The sequence below is a fragment of the Ranitomeya variabilis genome, chromosome 4, assembly GCF_051348905.1.
Source record: "Ranitomeya variabilis isolate aRanVar5 chromosome 4, aRanVar5.hap1, whole genome shotgun sequence".
Classification (NCBI taxonomy): Eukaryota; Metazoa; Chordata; class Amphibia; order Anura; family Dendrobatidae; genus Ranitomeya; species Ranitomeya variabilis.
In genome coordinates this window covers 396,377,224-396,398,480 of record NC_135235.1, presented here as the reverse complement: position 1 = coordinate 396,398,480, position 21,257 = coordinate 396,377,224, and the positions used below count along the sequence as shown (strand labels likewise).

The window sequence follows — 21,257 nt, the reverse complement described above, 5'->3', positions numbered from 1 at the left end:
GAGTCATTGTCCAGAAAGCCAGTCTCCGTTGTCCCGGTGCCGGCAGCTCTTTCTGTTCTGAGCGGTCACGTGGTAGTGAATATACACGCATCTCCACTCCCATAGGTGTGGAGAGCATATTCATTACCTTAATGAGCGGTACCACGTGACCACTCTTCATAGGAAGAGCTGCCACGTTGGGACAACGTTGATGCAGGGACGGAGATGCAGCAACGGTGCGAGGTGGGTAAGTAGGATGGGGGGTGTGAGCCATGCATACAACAGGGGGAGCCACACATACCAAGAGAGGGCAGTGGGGAGTCACACATACCAGGACAGGTCAGGAGGGAGCCACATATACCAAGACAGGACTGGGGAGCCACACAAAGCAGGACAGGACAAGGGAGCCACACCTAGCAGGACAGGACAGAGGGAGCAGCATGTCAGGACAAAATGGGGAGCCACGGAGCCACATACCAGGTCAGGATGGGGGAAGCCACACATACCAGGACAGTGATGCGGGAGCCACGCATACCAGGACAGTGATGGGGGGAGCCACCCATAGCAGGATAGGGATGAGGGGACAATGCATACCTAGCTTATACTCCAGTCAATACATTTTGTACTCTCTCATCTTTTTAAGTGGGAGAACTTGCACAATTGGTGGCTGACTAAATACTTTTTTCCCCACTGTATGTATGCAGAACATATGTCACAAAAAGGATTAAATATAACTTAAGGGTAATACATACACATATACCTAAATGGGACAACAGTAATGCTCTATGATGGATCCATACTCTTTGGAACTTGTTCTGAACTATATTATGGTTACCGGCATGAGATATTACACCTAATTATTTGGCATTGGATATCAGGAGAAAAACAAAAATTCACATTCTAAAACAAAATTTTTTATAGTGAGCTATAGTGAAGAACCATCCAAAAAACAAGGAAAATTATACAGTTTTCTTCCTTTTAGTACACAAATAAAAATAATAATATAATAATAATAATAATTTTTATTTATATAGCGCCAACATATTCCGCAGCGCTTTACAACTTATAATAGGGGACTTGTACAGACAATAGACATTACAGCATAACAGAAATCACAGTTCAAAACAGATACCAGGAGGAATGAGGGCCCTGCTCGCAAGCTTACAAACTATGAGGAAAAGGGGAGACACGAGAGGTGGATGGTAACAATTGCTTTAGTTATTTGGACCAGCCATAGTGTAAGGCTCAGGTGTTCATGTAAAGCTACATGAACCAGTTAACTGCCTAAGTATGTAGCAGTACAGACACAGAGGGCTATTAACTGCATAAAGTGTATGAGAACATGATGCGAGGAACCTGTTTTTTTTTTTTATTATTATTTTTTTTTAATAGGCCACACAGGGATGGTTAGGTTAATGCATTGAGGCGGTAGGCCAGTCTGAACAAAATAGTTTTTAGGGCACGCTTAAAACTGTGGGGATTGGGGATTAATCGTATTAACCTAGGTAATGCATTCCAAAGAATCGGCGCAGCACGTGTAAAGTCTTGGAGACGGGAGTGGGAGGTTCTGATTGTTGAGGATGCTAACCTGAGGTCATTAGTGGAGCGGAGGGCACGGGTAGGGTGGTAGACTGAGACCAGAGAGGAGATGTAGAGATGTAAAAATAGAACATTTAGAATTTTTTATTATTATTACAAGATCTAATAGCAAGTGTCCTATTATTCTACAGTAGTAGCACAAGACGGTGAAGATTGCGTGAAGACTACAGTAGCAGCTGGAAATGCTGAAGTAGGAGCTGGCACCACCACACCGTTCTGGACCAAATACATCTATGAAAGCAATTAAAGCAAAAAAAAATAATATGACTTTAGTTAAAGCTTGACTTAGAAAGTCAGTTCATATATAATCTCTTTAAATTGATACACAGTGAAAAGTATATAATTTCCAGTTCGAAAGTATTTCAATTTGACCAATCAAATATTATAGATCTGACTTTTTGAACCTCCACCAATCATTAAAATAAAGTAGGTCAATCACTAGTGAAGAACTGCTGCTACCTACTTAAGGATTATTTTATTGCACAGATCCTCTCTCGACCTGGACCTGTGCTGATATCGCAACACTTCTTAGGAGTTGGAATGAATGCTACACTTCTACTCCTGTCAATCTGGGTTTTGCCAGCCGTCAGCCTGCCTCCAGTTGTCAGACTGACAGGTCACCACTTTTTTAGTGATTCGCCTTCTTATGAAAGCCAAATAACAAAACCCCTTTAAAGTCAGCTTATTGTAATCTGTCACCAAGGTTATGTTGCCGTATCTGAAGCAGCATAGGATGTTGACAGTGTTCCAGATTCCAGTTCTGAGTCACTTACTATTGTAAGTGCTATAGGTGTATTGTTACCTAAATCTGGACTTTTATCAGTGTAATGCACATGCTACATAGTGCTTGATATTCATGAGCTACGGGGCAATCTTTTAACTCATGAGGGATGCAGAATAGGGAAAAAATTGCATTCAGCACTGTGATGGCAGTGTGTTAGCCGTTCATGATGTTACATCATAGGGACTACAGTCTTGGCTTCCACTAAAGCTAATAAAGAGTGATTTTAATAGTTCACCATGAAAAGTAAATGACCCAGGGCTGGAATCAGAATCATTGCCACTACTCTTTGTTGATTTGAGATTCGGCAGCATAAACCTGGTGGCACATTCCCTTTAAACAATAAGGATGAGCCACAAGCAGCACTCTCAGATACATGAACATAGTGTACATTGAAATTAGTACAAGTACATAATCATAATTTACAGTAAATTGAAAGTTTGTAATGCTCTTACTTGAGGAACGGTGGACACATCACACAAAGAGCGGCACCCAAAGGTGGCAATAGATATAGACACGCAAAACAATATAACGTCTGTGATGAGAATGATGGAGAAGGCCACAATGTCTCCAATCTGTAAAAAGAAACCCACAGAAAGATCTTATCTCAGCTGTATGCTGAACCTGGACTGGTTCTAGCTCTACCTCATCATAAAAAAAATAATTACAAAATTATCACTTGAGTGCTGCTATATAGTGCATTTGTTCCTGAACGAACAAGGGATATCATGTAATAACATATTACTAAATGTTGAGAAATATATCAGTCTATTAGGTTTATTTTTTACTGTGGAATCTGTGTATTTTTTAAATGTCTCCAATACCCCAAGAGTGAACACAATAAATACCAGCAATGCCAAACTCGCCACCAGACAATAACATTTGCTGCTTACTGTGTTACTAGATGGAGGCCTGATGCTATTGCATCGGGAGGGCGGTAATGTCACGATGGGGTCAGGCTTTGCAGCGTTGAGAATCTCTCCCCCCATGTGCTCACCCACCTATCCACTCTGTCTTTCCTCATGTGCTGAATTCTCCTGCCTGTGCTCTCTTCTTTGACCTGTCTAAACCATGTGCTACCCCGCTTTTGTGTCTGACCGTGTACAGAATATAGCACAGCTCCGATGCAGGAGAGGAAGTGCAGCGCCCCAGAGTTCTGGTCGTTGCAGTACTGTGGCTCTGCCGCTAAGGGGAGCCATGGTACGTTCGATGGCACCGAAGGAGTTCCTCCAATCAGGTATCACAGACACCAATATATTTCACAGCTGGGCCTCCGGGGGGAGCTAAGGGTGCTATTCATTAGGCCACTCCCCACCATAGTGGGTAAACTGGGGGTCAGGCAGGAAGTTAGAAGAGAACGCTGACGGGATTGAACGGAGCAACACCCTGTGGCAGGGGGTGTTGTGAAGGGAGAGACTGTAGGGTCTCTGCCAGGGGTGGGATCCTGGCAGAGGCTTGGCATTGAAAGAACGTAACGGGTCCGCGCAGGCTCCTGGAAGCGGCGGGACTCAGGAAAGGACTAGAAGCGAGATAGATTGTGCTGAGTGAGAAACGAGATCAAGCAGAAGGAGAATACCAGCAGGGGTTTTGTTGAAAGAGGCAGCACCCTGCTGAGGCGCAATACCGGTGGCCGGAACGCCGAGGGAGTGGATTAGAATACAGCTTCAAGCCATACTCCAAACAGCGGCAGGACAGTCGGTCTCAGGCGGGCTGTCTACCACATATCACCTATGAAGTCTTGGGGGGCAATTGCGGGAGAGGGGCGACTCTAGGGTCCCGGAAGAACTCCAGGCCTACCTGACAAACGGGTGCCATTCCAACCTGAATACAGGGAAGGGGTGGATTACAGAGGAACATCAAATCGAGTTGTGAGGGAACTTAAGAAACAGACACAACCGTTGTGGGGTTACTTTCCGTGAGCACAGCAGGGAAGGACTACAACACATAGCGCTAGAAGGAAGGCACAGATTTCCACCTGAGAGGAGAACTCTGGAGGTGCCATTGGACCGGCCGGACTTGCGTAGCCTGGTGAACCGTGTTCTGGACTGAGGACTCAGAGATCTCCAGTAAAGAGGTAAAGAGACTGCAACCTGGTGTCCTTGTTATTTACCGCGACTTACACCCCACAACCGTACCGCTCCATCGCTACCATTACTACCACCTATTACACCGGACGTCCCCCACTGACGGACAGGGCCACGGACCGGGTCTAGCCACCGTGACAACCCCGAGACTGAGAACTAGAGGCCCGGCTCCGGGTACCCCCTCGGCCCTGCGGCGGTGTGGGGGCGCTCCAAAACTTGGCGTCACGAACAGGATCTACTTAAGCCTGAAGAATCGGGTCATGTGTGCCTAGAGACTGTGATTTGTTGTGCTTAGACTGTACTTTATTGCAAGACTGTGCTGCGCCACTGGCCGCCAAAAGTTCCCGCCAAAAGGCGCCGCCATTGCTACACCCAAGGGGAAGGAGGGCGTGTTATGGGCGGAGACCCCCAGTGTGGCGCGAGAAATGGCTACCGCCCCCTGCACTTCTGGCTGCAGAGGAATGACCTGCCCCAAAGCAGAAGAGAAACACCCCTTGATATGCAACGGCGAGAGGCTGGTGACGGAGAAGCCCGACCTCGGAGAAATGGCGGAGTTAGGTGCATGCACTGCCACCGACTATCAGGCGGTGATGATGAACAGCGAGTGCCTGAGCGAGGAAGAAGCAGTTCCGGCCTGCCCTTCTTCACCGGAGATGGACCGGAAGCCTGCGGATCAGACAGCGGAGTTACGTCCACCAATCCCGACCTCGGAGTTAGAGGAGGAGGAACCACAGCCAGCGGAGCCGAATCCGAGCATCCCATTGGAGGAGCCCCGGTCCGGGCTGCAGCAGACTCCAGCGTCCTCGTTAACGGACCAGAGCGACGCCGGTGGAACCACATCAGGCGCAGGTATGGGCGGCGCCCCTACTCCCCTGGACGGTTCTGCTCTCCCGACCGATCCTTCCCACAACAATAACCCCGCGTTTACAATCGACCGGGCGGTTCTCACCCCCGGCGCGTTGGGGAAGTTGTTACCACCATTGCCAACCAGGTGGGGAGAGCCCATAGAAATGGACCCAGGAGGGGTGATGTTTCGATGGGATGTTCCCTGGGTCGAGCAGGATGGGATTCCAATGGAGGGTCTCACTATTGCGATACTTACCTGGGACCAATACAAACAATGCGTGCTCCAGCATTGGGGGCAGCGCACTGAAGTTGAAAAACGGGAACTGCAGGGCAAAAAAATGATCTATGATGGGACAGATGCTGTCAGGCGAGGGACGGTGGCGGCATTCCACCCAAAGAAGGGGTGGGGTTCCATTTGGGAGTCGGGTCTACCTACTGGCATCTTCGTTGCCGGCTACGATGTGGAGACTCCCTGCTGCGATCGAGAAGGTGAACCACTCCGGGAGGGGGATCAGGTGACGTATACCCGTCACTGGAACACACAAGGATGGCGTGCCCGGAAGGTTCAGCGATACGAGTCTGAGAGAATGGCACCTGTGGCCCCAACTGTGGTCAATCCAGGGCTGCCAGACCTTGTTACTGTTTCTACTGTACGCTTTGTAGCAGCTCCAGAACTTGCCGACAGAGTTAGGCTTCAAATTCAGACAGCAGGCGACCAGGTGGTCCCTGCGGAGCTTGCCGCTGGTGTCCGTGCTACAGTGGCCGGGGTTCAGGAACCCGAGCCGCCAGAAGAAGAATAAACCTCGATACCATGAAAATGTAAATAGTTACTGTTTGTCTTTTATTCCTTTAAGTTGCTGCTAAACCCGCCCAGGGTTAATGGATCCCTTTGTTGACCCGGGATCCCTGTGTTTGTTCTGAGTTTTCCTAAAATTTTGCACAAGTTTAAAGAACTGCAGAAATCATGGACTGTGCATGATTCGAACTTCCTTTGTAAATAGTTTGCACCTTCTTAAAGGTGCTCCCTACTGGTTTTAGCCAAAGACACTTTGCGAAGATATTTGCCCTATTGGTTTGAGTCAAAGACACTTTGCGAAGATACCGTTCCTACTGATTCTAATTAAAGACACTTTGCGAAGATACCATACCGGAACCTTTGCATGGACTGGTAGGCTGAGAAGACGAGCTACCTCAGAAAGACTTGGTCCCCTCTTAAAGGGGATGTGAGAAACTGAACTTGAGAGAGATACTGTTGCAGAACAGTAATGCCATAATGATGCCTTGAAAAGAAATGTAACTGTTTTACATGAAAAGTTATATGTGTTTAAATTGTTTGAATTGTGAAATTTGAAAATAATGTTTTGCAGAAAGAAAAGATGCAGAGAGCCCGTAGGGGTAGAGATAGAGATCTACATAGCTGAAAGTAAGGAAGTAATGATGAAGGTGAGGATAGAAGGTCAACCCTGCGTCCCCATAGAAAGTTACTTTGTTACTAAGGACAGAAAGCGAACCCGTAGGGGTTAGAGAGTGAGTCCTTAAAAGAGCCGAGTAGAGCGGGCTCAGAGTTCTTTAAACAAAAGGAATGTTATGTCTATACTATGTATAGTAGCGAAAGGCAGTAGGCCCTGGCTGAACGGGGCGGTCCTGTAAAAGAAAGGAGAGGCAGTAGGTCTGGTGCCATAGGGACAGACGGTCCTGCAGGTTCAAAGTAGGAGAATGTGTAGTTACCTTACCCTGTAATGTGATTATAGGAAGGCCTTTGGTAAACTAAGAGTGTATGTTTCTTAAAGGCAATGTTAATTTATTGTTCCAGAATTTGCACTAAGTAGAATACCCGGTTGGGTAACAGGAGTTATGCATAGCCTGTAATTTATAATGTTGACCATGTTTGTAACGTTAAAAGTGTCCTCACCTCCCATAAAGGGAAGCCTGTTCAAGTATACTTATTGTTTTACACTCAACAAAATTGTATGTCTGTTTATTAATCTGTATTGTTGTTTTTCTTCCCAGTCCCGGAGTACTGTGTTTAACCAGGGGGGAGTGCAGCGCCCCAGAGTTCTGGTTGTTGCAGTACTGTGGCTCTGCCGCTAAGGGGAGCCATGGTACGTTCGATGGCACCGAAGGAGTTCCTCCAATCAGGTATCACAGACACCAATATATTTCACAGCTGGGCCTCCGGGGGGAGCTAAGGGTGCTATTCATTAGGCCACTCCCCACCATAGTGGGTAAACTGGGGGTCAGGCAGGAAGTTAGAAGAGAACGCTGACGGGATTGAACGGAGCAACACCCTGTGGCAGGGGGTGTTGTGAAGGGAGAGACTGTAGGGTCTCTGCCAGGGGTGGGATCCTGGCAGAGGCTTGGCATTGAAAGAACGTAACGGGTCCGCGCAGGCTCCTGGAAGCGGCGGGACTCAGGAAAGGACTAGAAGCGAGATAGATTGTGCTGAGTGAGAAACGAGATCAAGCAGAAGGAGAATACCAGCAGGGGTTTTGTTGAAAGAGGCAGCACCCTGCTGAGGCGCAATACCGGTGGCCGGAACGCCGAGGGAGTGGATTAGAATACAGCTTCAAGCCATACTCCAAACAGCGGCAGGACAGTCGGTCTCAGGCGGGCTGTCTACCACATATCACCTATGAAGTCTTGGGGGGCAATTGCGGGAGAGGGGCGACTCTAGGGTCCCGGAAGAACTCCAGGCCTACCTGACAAACGGGTGCCATTCCAACCTGAATACAGGGAAGGGGTGGATTACAGAGGAACATCAAATCGAGTTGTGAGGGAACTTAAGAAACAGACACAACCGTTGTGGGGTTACTTTCCGTGAGCACAGCAGGGAAGGACTACAACACATAGCGCTAGAAGGAAGGCACAGATTTCCACCTGAGAGGAGAACTCTGGAGGTGCCATTGGACCGGCCGGACTTGCGTAGCCTGGTGAACCGTGTTCTGGACTGAGGACTCAGAGATCTCCAGTAAAGAGGTAAAGAGACTGCAACCTGGTGTCCTTGTTATTTACCGCGACTTACACCCCACAACCGTACCGCTCCATCGCTACCATTACTACCACCTATTACACCGGACGTCCCCCACTGACGGACAGGGCCACGGACCGGGTCTAGCCACCGTGACAACCCCGAGACTGAGAACTAGAGGCCCGGCTCCGGGTACCCCCTCGGCCCTGCGGCGGTGTGGGGGCGCTCCAGAAGCAAAAGACAATACTGACATTACAGCAGGAGATCGCAGAGGATAGATTTTGTGAGGTAAAATATTGTTTAAAAACAGTCAGTGAAATATTTTACCAGACAAAATAAATCCTCTGTGATCTCCTGCTGTAATGTCAGTATTGTCTTTTGCTTCCTCCCCTGCCCAGGAGATGTGGTATGCTGCGTACACGGTCAGACACAGGCAATTTTTAAAATTAACTTTCGTTTGTGGGAAAACCCCTTTAATGTGACCGGCTTCCTCTGCCTGTAGACACGTTGCACATCTGCCGCTGGGATCAGCCGAATGATTCACTGCGCCTGCGCGGAATTCGCACAGGCGCAGTAAATCAAACCGCCGATCTCTTTGTGCCAACGGAAGGCGGTGGTCACATTAAAACTGTGCATGCGCTCCTCCTGTACAAAGATGGCTGTGGTCAGTGAATCATTCTGCTGATCCCAGCGGCGGCGCATTCACAACAGTGTTCCGCTGGTGGTACCGCACAAGAGGCTTTGTACGGTGTATGCAGTGTGTGCTTGTGTGTGTGTGGTTTGTACGACGAATACAGTGTTTGTGTGTGTGATGTGGTGCGACGGTATTCCGCTGATGGTACCACTCAAGAGGCTGGTACCACCAGCAGTTTCTATATCGAGACACCCATCACTTGTGTGTTCCAATATGGAGGTCTGTGAATTTCCGCCACTTGGAATTCTGGGACCCGGACACATCTGGACAGAACAGGATGTGAAGACAGTTCAAGGAAAGTATGTAATAGGATGTTCTCTCCCTGAAGACTCGGGTACTTTCCTCCCTCTCCACACTTTGGTTTTGTACACAATTGCCTACCTCTTTTTGCTGGTCTCTCTAACACTGAAAGTGGAGAAGTGATAGAAAAGAAAGCAGATACAGCTAGGAGCAGTGTGCTGTCGAATTATAGGAGAGTCAGCACACTTTTTAGCACAAGTGTAATATGTAGGTGCACGTGTACACTGTGTCTATTAACAAATATAACTCAGAATAAAAACTCAGAATAAGAATAATAAGTGCAGGCACACTGCAGTAAGTAAATAAATAGTGACACATGTAGAAATTCAAGGTACTTAACCCCTTTGCGACCGAGCCATTTTTGACCTTAATGACAGGCCAATTTTTACAATTCTGACCACTATGAGTTTATGAGGTTGTAAGTCTGGAACAATTCAACACATCATGCTGATTCTGAGATTATTTTTTCATGTCGTATTGCGCTTTGTTATAATAGTAAAATTTATTCGAAATGACTTGCATTTATTTATGAAAAAAAAACAAAGTTGGCAAAAATTTTGAAACGTTGCAATTGTTCAAACTTTTAATTTGTGTACTCTTAAATCAGAGAGTTATGTCGCATGAAATAGTTCATAAATAACATTTTCCACATGTCAACTTTACATCAGCACAACTTTGGAAGCATCAATTTTTTTTGGTTAGGAAGTTATAAGGGTTAAAAGTTGACCAGCGATTTCTAATTTTTCCAACATTTCCAAAACCATCTTCTTTAGGGACCACATCACATTTGAAGTGACTTTGTGGGGTCAGTATGACAGAAAATACCCGACAATGACATCATTCTAAAAACTGCAGCCCTCAAGATACTCAAAACCACATTCAAGAAGTTTATTAACCCTTTAGTTGCTTCACGAGAACTGAAAATTTACTTTAGACCAAAACTTTTTTATTTTCACAAGGGTAACAGGAGAAAAAGGACCACATTTTTTTTTGTGCAGTTTCTCCTGAGTATGCTGATACCCCATATGTGGAAAAAATCCAAAGATTGGGCACACAGCAGAGCTCGAAAGGAAGGAGCACCATTTGACTTTTTGAATGCATAATTGGCTGGAATCGATGGCGGGTACCATGTCGCATTTGGAGACCCCCTGATGCGCCTAAACAGTGGAAATCCCCCACAGGTGACGCCATTTTGGAAACAACGCCCTCTCAAAGATTTTATCCAGGGGTATAGTAAGAATTTTTAACCCACACGTACATCACAGAATTTGATAACATTAGACTGTCATATTGAATATGTTATCATTAGCGCTGAGCGCAAGTGCTCATTACTCCAGTTTGCATCAGGTGCTCGAGTATGCACTGAGTATTGCGGGTGCTCGAGTGACATGCTTGAGTCCCTGTCCCACATGTTTTGTGGCTCTTAAACACCCCAAAAAGAACATGCGGGGATCTGCGAGCACTTGCACTCAACACTAGCCATCATACTGTCATAATTTTTTTTCTACTTTTGAAAAAAATCCAATTCTAACTCCAGCCCTAGCACAACCTCAGCCCTAACGCTAACACACCCCTAACCCAAACTCTAACCCTAACACAACCCCAACCCTAACACAACCCTAACACCTATGCTAACACAACCCTAACCATTGCCCTAAACCCCCAACACTTAACCCCAATCCTAACTGCAGAGAATGGAAACAGTAACAATTTTTTTTATTTTATTATTTCTTTCTAAATAAGGCGGTGACAAAGGGGGGTTGATTTACTATTTTTTTATTTTGATCACTGTGGTAGGGTTTATCACAGTGAACAAAAGGAACCAATAGGAAAAATGTCCTATTGATGCCAGATACAAGCTGTCAGATCTCGGCAGGCACACTGTGCATGCGCCCGCCATGTTCTTCCAGGAAGATGATATGGAGGGCCATGGGATGGAGAACGAGGGTCCGAGGATGGCAGAGATACCAGGGGTGTTCGGGGGACCCTGTTTCACTCTTCGCTGATACGCTAGATCATATCAGAGGAGAGAGAAATTAATTGAAAATCTGACTTTTTTGTATTTTGTGATCACCGTTATTCGGTGAATAATGGTGATCGCATGACAGGGGAGTGTAAAATCCAGCTCTAATCATGTTCTCTAGGGTAGCTGAGACCCCACAGATTTTCTGATGCTGGGGGGCACTATTGTTGTGAACTCTATTTTTGGGCTCCCTCTAGTGGTCACAAGCGGTACTGTGTAGTGTTGTCTTTCTGCAGGTTGGCTCATCAGCTGGTTCGTTATCCTTGGTTGGTTTCCTATTTAGCTCACCTGGATACTCAGTTCCTTGCCTGCTATCAATGTATTCAGTGCTCTTCAGATTCCTTGTGACTACCTTGCTCCCAGTCTCTCCAAGACAAGCTAAGTCCTTGTTTGTTCATTTTCTGATTATCAGCGTTCATCATGTTTTTTTGTCCAGCTTGCTAAAATGTGATTTCTTTGCTTGCTGGTTACTCTAGGGGACTGAGTTTCTCCCCCCACACCGTTAGTTGGTGCGGGGGTTCTTGAAATCTCAGTGTGGATATTTTGTAAGGGTTTTTTACTGACCCCATAGATCCCTTTTCTATTTTCTGCTATCTAGTATTAGTGGGCCTCATTTGCTGAATCTGTTTTCACCCCTGTGTATGTGCCTTCCTCTTACCTAACCGTTATTATTTGTTGGGGGCTTCTATATCTTCGGGGATTATTTCTCTGGAGGCAAGAGAGGTCTTTCTTTCTCTCTAGGGGTAGTTAGTTCCTCAGGCTGGCTCGAGACGTCTAGGATTTTAGGCACGTTCACCGGCTACCTCTAGTGTGTTTGGATAGGTTCAGATTTGCGGTCAGTCCAGTTTACCACCTCCCTAGAGCTTGTCCTATGTTTGTTACTTAGTTGGAGAAATCTGTGATCCTCAACCACTAAGGATCATAACAGTATAGCAGGCCAAAAAGTGTTTTATGCATCGCAGAAGTGGGATAAAAAGAAGACCTGAGTACATTTTTTTTTTTTCCCTCCCGCTTTTCCTTGCTGCAGTCTGTCTAGCTTCTTTCATCCCCTTGAACTCTGAGTGGTTTTGAGCTCAGCTGCAGACATGAATATTCAGACTCTGACTTCTAGTGTGGATCATCTTACTGCACGGGTGCAAAGTATTCAGGATTTTGTTATTCATAGCCCTATGTCAGAACCAAAGATACCCATTCCTGAGTTGTTTTCTGGAGATAGATCTAGGTTTCTGAATTTTAAGAAAAATTGTAAGTTATTTCTATCTCTGAGACCTCGTTCCTCTGGTGATTCCGCTCAGCAAGTTAAAATTGTTATCTCCTTGTTGCGTGGCGACCCTCAGGATTGGGCTTTCTCTGGCGCCAAAAGATCCTGCATTGCTTAATGTGGATGCGTTTTTTCTGGCTCTTGGACTGCTTTATGAGGAGCCTAATCTTGAGAATCAGGCAGAAAAAGCGTTGCTGGCCCTCTCTCAAGGTCAGGATGAAGCAGAGGTGTATTGTCAAAAATTTCGGAAATGGTCGGTGCTTACTCAATGGAATGAGTGTGCCCTGGCTGCAAATTTCAGGGAAGGTCTTTCTGAAGCCATTAAGAATGTTATGGTGGGGTTTCCCACCCCTACAAGTCTGAGTGATTCTATGGCTTTAGCCATTCAGGTTGATCGGCGTTTGCGGGAGCGCAAATCTGCTCATCCTTTGGCGGTATTTTCTGAACAGAGACCTGAGTCTATGCAATGTGATCGAACTCTGACCAGAATTGAGCGACAAAGTCATAGACGTCAAAATGGGTTGTGCTTTTACTGTGGTGATTCTACTCATGTTATCTCAGCATGCTCTAAACGCTTAAAAAAAATCGCTAAACCTGTCACCATTCGTACTATACAGCCTAAATTTATTTTGTCTGTTACTTTGATTTGTTCTTTGTCGTCCTACTCGGTTATGGCTTTTGTGGATTCGGGTGCTGCCCTGAATCTGATGGATTTGTCGTTTGCCAGGCGCTGTGGTTTTGTCCTGGAGCCTTTGGAATTTCCTATTCCTCTGAGGGGAATTGATGCTACGCCATTGGCTGAGAATAAGCCTCAGTATTGGACGCAAATGACCATGTGCATGACTCCCGTACATCAGGAGGTGATTCGCTTTCTTGTTCTGCATAATTTGCATGATGTTGTCGTTTTGGGTCTGCCATAGCTGCAGGCTCGTAATCCAGTTTTAGATTGGAAAGCTATGTCTGTGTCAAGTTGGGGTTGTCAGGGAATTCATGGCGATACTCCATTGGTGTCTATTGCTTCTTCCACTCCTTCTGAGGTCCCTGAGTTTTTGTCTGACTACCAGGATGTATTTGATGAGCCCAGGTCCAGTGCCCTGCCCCCTCATAGGGATTGTGACTGTGCTATAAATTTAATTCCTGGTAGTAAATTCCCTAAGGGACGACTTTTTAATTTGTCTATACCAGAGCATGCCGCGATGCGGAGTTATATAAAGGAGTCTTTGGAGAAGGGACATATTCGCCCATCCTCTTCCCCTCTTGGTGCAGGATTTTTTTTTGTGGCCAAGAAGGACGGTTCTTTGAGACCTTGTATAGATTATCGTCTTCTGAATAAAATCACAGTCAAATTTCAGTATCCTTTGCCACTATTGTCTGATTTGTTTGCTCGGATTAAGGGTGTCAGTTGGTTCACCAAGATAGATCTCCGTGGTGCGCATTAAGCAGGGAGATGAATGGAAAACAGCATTTAATACGCCCGAAGGCCATTTTGAGTACTTGGTGATGCCTTTTGGACTCTCTAATGCTCCTTCTGTGTTTCAGTCCTTCATGCATGACATCTTCCGAGAATATCTGGATAAATTTATGATTGTTTATCTGGATGACATTTTGGTCTTTTCTGATGATTGGGAGTCCCATGTGAAGCAGGTCAGGATGGTGTTTCAGGTCCTGCGTGCTAATGCTTTATTTGTGAAGGGCTCAAAATGCCTCTTTGGAGTACAGAAGGTCTCCTTTTTGGGGTTTATTTTTTCTCCTTCTACTGTGGAGATGGACCCAGTCAAGGTCCAGGCTATTCATGACTTCACTCAGCCCACGTCTGTTAAGAGTCTTCAGAAGTTCTTGGGTTTTGCTAATTTTTACCGTCGTTTCATCGCTAATTTTTCTAGCGTGGTTAAACCTTTGACGGATTTGACCAAGAAGGGTTCTGATGTGACTAATTGGTCTCCTGCGGCCGTGGAGGCCTTTCGGGAGCTGAAGCACCGGTTTTCTTCAGCTCCGGTTTTATTTCTGCCAGATGTCTCTCTCCCCTTCCAGGTCGAGGTTGATGCTTCTGAGATTGGAGCAGGGGCTGTTTTGTCGCAGAGAAGCTCTGATGGCTCTGTGATGAAGCCATGTGCTTTCTTTTCAAGAAAATTTTCGCCTGCCGAGCGGAATTATGATGTTGGTAATCGGGAGTTGTTGGCTATGAAGTGGGCATTTGAGGAGTGGCGACATTGGCTCGAAGGAGCTAAACATCGTGTGGTGGTCCTGACTGATCACAAAAATCTGATTTTCCTCGAGTCTGCTAAGCGCCTGAATCCTAGACAGGCTCGTTGGTCGTTGTTTTTCTCCCGTTTCAACTTCGTGGTCTCATACCTGCCTGGTTCGAAGAACGTGAAAGCTGATGCACTTTCTAGGAGTTTTGTGCCTGACTCTCCGGGAGTTTCTGAGCCGGCTGGTATTCTCAGAGAGGGAGTGATTTTGTCTGCCATTTCCCCAGATTTGCGACGAGTGCTGCAGAAATTTCAGGCGGATAGACCTGACCGTTGTCCACCAGAGAGACCCTTTGTCCCGGATAGATGGACCAGCAGAGTTATTTCAGAGGTTCATTCTTCGGTCTTGGCGGGTCATCCAGGGATTTTTGTTACCAGAGATTTGGTGGCTAGGTCCTTCTGGTGGCCTTCCTTGTCGCGAGATGTGCGTTCTTTTGTGCAGTCTTGTGGGATTTGTGCTCGGGCTAAGCCTTGCTGTTCTCGTGCCAGCGGGTTGCTTTTGCCTTTGCCTGTCCCGAAAAGGCCTTGGACGCACATTTCCATGGATTTTATTTCGGATCTTCCAGTATCTCAGAAAATGTCTGTCATCTGGGTGGTGTGTGATCGTTTTTCCAAGATGGTCCATTTGGTGCCCTTGCCTAAGTTGCCTTCCTCCTCCGATTTGGTTCCTCTATTTTTTCAGAATGTGGTTCGCTTGCACGGCATTCCTGAAAATATTGTGTCTGATAGAGGATCCCAGTTTGTGTCCAGGTTTTGGCGAACTTTTTGTGCTAAGATGGGCATTGATTTGTCTTTTTCGTCGGCCTTCCATCCTCAGACTAATGGCCAAACCGAGCGAACTAATCAGACGTTGGAAACTTATTTGAGATGTTTTGTTTCTGCTGATCAGGATGATTGGGTGACTTTTTTGCCATTGGCCGAGTTTGCCCTTAATAATCGGGCTAGTTCTGCTACCTTGGTTTTGCCTTTTTTCTGCAATTCTGGTTTCCATCCTCGTTTTTCCTTGGGTCAGGTTGAGCCTTCTGACTGTCCTGGGGTGGATTCTGTGGTGGATAGGTTGCAGCAGATTTGGAACCATGTGGTGGACAATCTGAAGTTGTCACAGGAGAAGGCTCAGCACTTTGCCAACCGCCGCCGCGGTGTGGGTCCCCGACTTCGTGTTGGGGATTTGGTGTGGCTGTCTTCTCGGTATGTTCCTATGAACGTCTCCTCTCCTAAATTCAAGCCTCGCTTCATCGGTCCTTATAAGATCTTGTAAATTCTTAACCCGGTGTCTTTTCGTTTGGATCTCCCAGCATCGTTTGCCGTTCATAATGTGTTCCATAGGTCTTTGTTGCGGAGGTATGTGGTACCTGTGGTTCCTTCTGTTGAGCATCCTGCTCCGGTGCTGGTCGAGGGCGAATTGGAGTATGTGGTGGAGAAGATTTTGGATTCTCGTATCTCTAGACGGAGGCTTCAGTATTTAGTTAAGTGGAAGGGCTATGGTCAGGAGGATTCCTGGGTTGTCGCCTCTGATGTTCATGCGGCCGATTTGGTTCGTGCCTTTCACGCGGCTCATCCTGATCGCCCTGGGGGTCTTGATGAGGGTTCGGTGACCCCTCCTCAAGGGGGGGGTACTGTTGTGAACTCTATTTTTGGGCTCCCTCTAGTGGTCACAAGCGGTACTGTGTAGTGTTGTCTTTCTGCAGGTTGGCTCATCAGCTGGTTCGTTATCCTTGGTTGGTTTCCTATTTAGCTCACCTGGATACTCAGTTCCTTGCCTGCTATCAATGTATTCAGTGCTCTTCAGATTCCTTGTGACTACCTTGCTCCCAGTCTCTCCAAGACAAGCTAAGTCCTTGTTTGTTCATTTTCTGATTATCAGCGTTCATCATGTTTTTTTGTCCAGCTTGCTAAAATGTGATTTCTTTGCTTGCTGGTTGCTCTAGGGGACTGAGTTTCTCCCCCCAGACCGTTAGTTGGTGCGGGGGTTCTTGAAATCTCAGTGTGGATATTTTGTAAGGGTTTTTTACTGACCCCATAGATCCCTTTTCTATTTTCTGCTATCTAGTATTAGTGGGCCTCATTTGCTGAATCTGTTTTCACCCCTGTGTATGTGCCTTCCTCTTACCTAACCGTTATTATTTGTTGGGGGCTTCTATATCTTTGGGGATTATTTCTCTGGAGGCAAGAGAGGTCTTTCTTTCTCTCTAGAGGTAGTTAGTTCCTCAGGCTGGCTCGAGACGTCTAGGATTTTAGGCACGTTCACCGGCTACCTCTAGTGTGTTTGGATAGGTTCAGATTTGCGGTCAGTCCAGTTTACCACCTCCCTATAGCTTGTCCTATGTTTGTTACTTAGTTGGAGAAATCTGGGATCCTCAACCACTAAGGATCATAACACACTATACCCTTATTTCTCAGCGCAGATAAAAAGCAGCACAGAGGAATAAGTACCTTTAAAGTGAACCTGTGACTATTTTTGTGTCATACCAGCTAAAAATATCATCTTGCACAGCGTCTGCACTGCACTCCTGAAAAACCTTTTTGATGTCTCTGATGCTGTATTCTAATCAGGTCCATCTGGTCCAATTGGTGTGGCTTCGCTCCACTCCACTCCACTCCTTCCAGCTGCAACTTGCTGCCCTGGACATGGATGACGTCTCCTACGTCATCCTCATCGCCGTGAGAAATTCTGCACCTGGGCAGGCAAATGGTGTCTCACGCTTGCGCAATATGATTTGCGCAAATGTGCCAAAGGCGGTAATCAAAAGTGCACATGCGCTGGCAAACGTATTTCTGGCATATGTACTGGAAGTACTTTCATGTACCAAAAATACATTTGCCAGCACATGCACACTTCTGCTTTTCAGCTTTGCCTGCAGTTGGGCATAGCATACTGTGCAAGCGCGAGACACTATTTGTCTGCGCAGGTGCAAAATTTCTCATGGTGATGAGGATGACGCAGGAGGATCATCCACATCTAGGATGCCGAGCAGCAGCTGGGGGGAGGGGTGGAGAGGCCCAATGTCACACACATCGGACCAGACAGACCCGATTAGAGTACAGCGCAAGAGAAATCAAAAAGGTTTTCATGGCTTCACAAGGGGACTCTTTAGGGAGTGCATAACAGATGCTTAGCAAGATGATATTTTTAGCTGGTATGACACAAAATGGTGACAGGTTCCCTTTAACTACCACCGTTAAAAGGTGTATCAGCAGTCATTAAGGGGTTATAACATTTTTTAATTAAAAAAAGCATAAAGTCATCCCACTGCAACAAGGTGTACCCAAGCAGCAGGGGCGGACACAGACAGCTTGGGGCCCCTGTCCAGGAAATGTGTCTGGGCCCCCCTCCATTTAAGGTGACAAAGCTATATACTGTATATATATATATACAGTATATTTACATAATAAGGGACTGTACTATACTTAAGTGAGTACACTATAGACTATGGGACTGTGTTAGACATAATAATCGATAATAATGTCTTCCTCCACCTCCCCGTTCCTAAATCCATTAAAAATCCTTTTTCTTCTCATCCCAATCCCCCTCACCCCATCCCATTATTGCCCTCTCCCCCACCCCCATGATTGCCCTCTGCATTACCTCCATTATTGCTTTCTCTCCACCACCCCATTATTGCCCATTCACTACCTCCATCATTTCCTCCACCACACCACTCCTATCATTGCCCTCTCTGTCAACCCAATCATTGCCTTCCGCCCCATCACCCCCATCATTGCCCTCTCTGTCAGCCCAATCAATGCCTTCTGCCCCATCACCCCCATCATTGCCCTCTCCTCCACCTACACACACACACAGCACTATTCACCTCTCTGCATACACGCACACACACTCACCTCACCTCTGTGCACAGGAAGCCCCACCATCGCCTGCAGCTTCCTGTCTTGCATTTTATTTTGAGGTCTACTGGCACATAGCAAGGTAATTTACTAGAGTCAGGCACCAACCTCATTAGGTTTTGTGATGGCATGTATTTTATGCTTTTTTAAATAATAAATTAATCAAGTACCCTATGTTTTTTACATGTGTTACTAGTTATTTGCTTACTGCTGTGTGGCTGTACATTATGTGAGCCTGTAATGTCTAAAAACATTATTAACCTGCAGATATGGGGTTAATCTACAGGTTGCTAGCTTTCTAAAGTCATTTGGCCCTTCATTGAAAGCCCGGCTACAGGGAGGAAATTTACTTTATTCCTCCTTCAGCCACTAGCTTTCAGTCACAGAAGTGCAGCCTGAATGGTTTCAGTTAGTACATAGTGAGCAGTGACTGTAACCACACCCCAGCACTGACTGACAGCTGTCTCTGTACTGATGCTCTGCTGAGTCAGCTGTCAGCCAGTGCCATGGTGTGGTTACAGTCACTGCTCACTATGTACTGAGTGGTGACTGAAGATGCACCGACTGCTCCTCTATGACTGAAAGCTGGAAGCTGCCAGGAGGCATAAAGTTAATTTCCACCCAGTAGCTGGGCTTTCAGTGCAGCAGTTGCAAGGCATTATAACACTATTAACCTGCAGATTAACCCCATATCTGCAGGTAATAGCATTATTTGACAAGACAGGTAAACTTTTATTACACAATTACAAATCAAATGTGGGCAAAACTCACTTCTTGTTTTGGATCTCTAATATGTAAACCACATTTAATAGATGTGTTTACAATAGCCAAGCATGCCGTGATCATTCCAATGCAGCTGATGACTGCTCCAAGGATGTTAAGAGCAAGAGATCCCTTCATCTACAATTAAAAAAAAATCAAACAACTCTTAGACACTTAGGGTACTGTCACACAGTACCATTTTGATCGCTACGACGGTACGATTCGTGACGTTCTAGCGATATCGTTACGATATCGCAGTGTCTGACACGCAGCAGCGATCAGGGATCCTGCTGAGAATCGTACGTCGTAGCAGATCGTATGGAACTTTCTTTCGTCGCTTGATCACCCGCTGACATCGCTGGATCGTTGTGTGTGACAGCGATCCAGCGATGTGTTCGCTTGTAACCAGGGTAAACATCGGGTAACTAAGCGCAGGGCCGCGCTTAGTAACCCGATGTTTACCGTGGTTACCAGCGTAAACGTAAAAAAAACAAACAGTACATACTCACATTCCGGTGTCTGTCCTCCGGCGTCTCAGCTTCTCTGCACTGTGAGCGCCTGCCAGCCAGAAAGCGAGCACAGCGGTGACGCGGTGACGTCACTGCTCTGCTTTCCGGCTATGGCGCTTACACAGTGGAGAGAAGCAGAACGCCGGGGACAGACACCGGAATGTAAGTATGTACTGTTTGTTTTTTTTACGTTTACGCTGGTAACCACGGTAAACATCGGGTTACTAAGCGCGGCCCTGCGCTTAGTTACCCGATGTTTACCCTGGTTACCGGGGACTTCGGCATCGCTCCAGCGCCGTGATTGCAACGTGTGACCGCAGTCTACGACGCTGGAGCGATAATCATACGATCGCTGCGACGTCACGGATCGTGCCGTCGTAGCGATTAAAATGGTACTGTGTGACAGTACCCTTACTTCTGACAAGAAATTGCCTGAATGCTAAGTTTACAATTCACACAAAGAGTTTTTGACCCTGCAAATCTTGATAGTGCAAAAAAAACCCACAATGTGGATGGGATTTATAGAAATCTCATGCCAACTGTGCTTCCTTTTTTATACAGTGGAAACTGACCAGCGAAGAGTTTTTGAAATCCACAACATGTTAATGTTACTTGCGGTAAAAATGCAATTTATTTCTGGATTTTACCCATAAAATGAGAAAGGGATTGTCTGCAGGTAAAATCACATATGTATTTTTAGTGTGTAGCCGCAGCGGAAATGCACTTAAATCTCATCTAGTCCATAGATGACTTCATCAGCAAAGTTTTATTAAAAGGAAAGTAACAGGAATTATCTAAATAAAGAAGTTGTGCTGAAAACATAACATATCAAGAGGAGACAAAAAAGCAGTGAAAATGTATTAAACGAATGCACCCAAAGTTAATGAATTGGTGCAGAAATGTTGCAGAAAACCTTCAACATCAATCACATGCCAATTACTGATCGTGGGATTTTAGAATTATTGATCGTGACTCTGTATAATCTCCATGTCTATCAATTGCAATCTGGAATTAAGTTATGCTGTATGCAAAACTCACCAAGCAAATGGACGGTGACCCCTTAACTGATATCGTGAGTGATCCTGCAACCAAGTACTATAAAATGAATAGTAAAAATTGGTCTCAGTCATTATAATACAAAGTATAACATTGCTGGATAAAATACTTACACATACTGGTCCCCAAAAAGGAATACCGCTATATAAGATAAAACGGACTTTAGTAAAAAGTGTTCCAATCCCCAGAAAAAATTGCACAATGGATGTCACAATCAACACAATCTATAAAAAATAAAACAATGGTATTATTCACTTTAGTGTTTTACAATTCATTAATATTACAATATTTCATTATATAAAA

At 45.9% G+C, this 21,257-nt stretch overlaps 1 long non-coding RNA gene across 1 annotated transcript; it reads right to left on the bottom strand.

Moving 5' to 3' along the window:
- Window positions 1–1,438: 1,438 nt before the first annotated feature.
- Window positions 1,439–20,993, bottom strand: LOC143768950 (uncharacterized). The gene is made up of 3 exons (XR_013214140.1): window positions 20,937–20,993; window positions 19,399–19,527; window positions 1,439–1,809 (listed from the first exon to the last, which is right to left on the bottom strand). It is a non-coding gene; the product is annotated as an uncharacterized LOC143768950 (long non-coding RNA).
- Window positions 20,994–21,257: the final 264 nt, after the last annotated feature.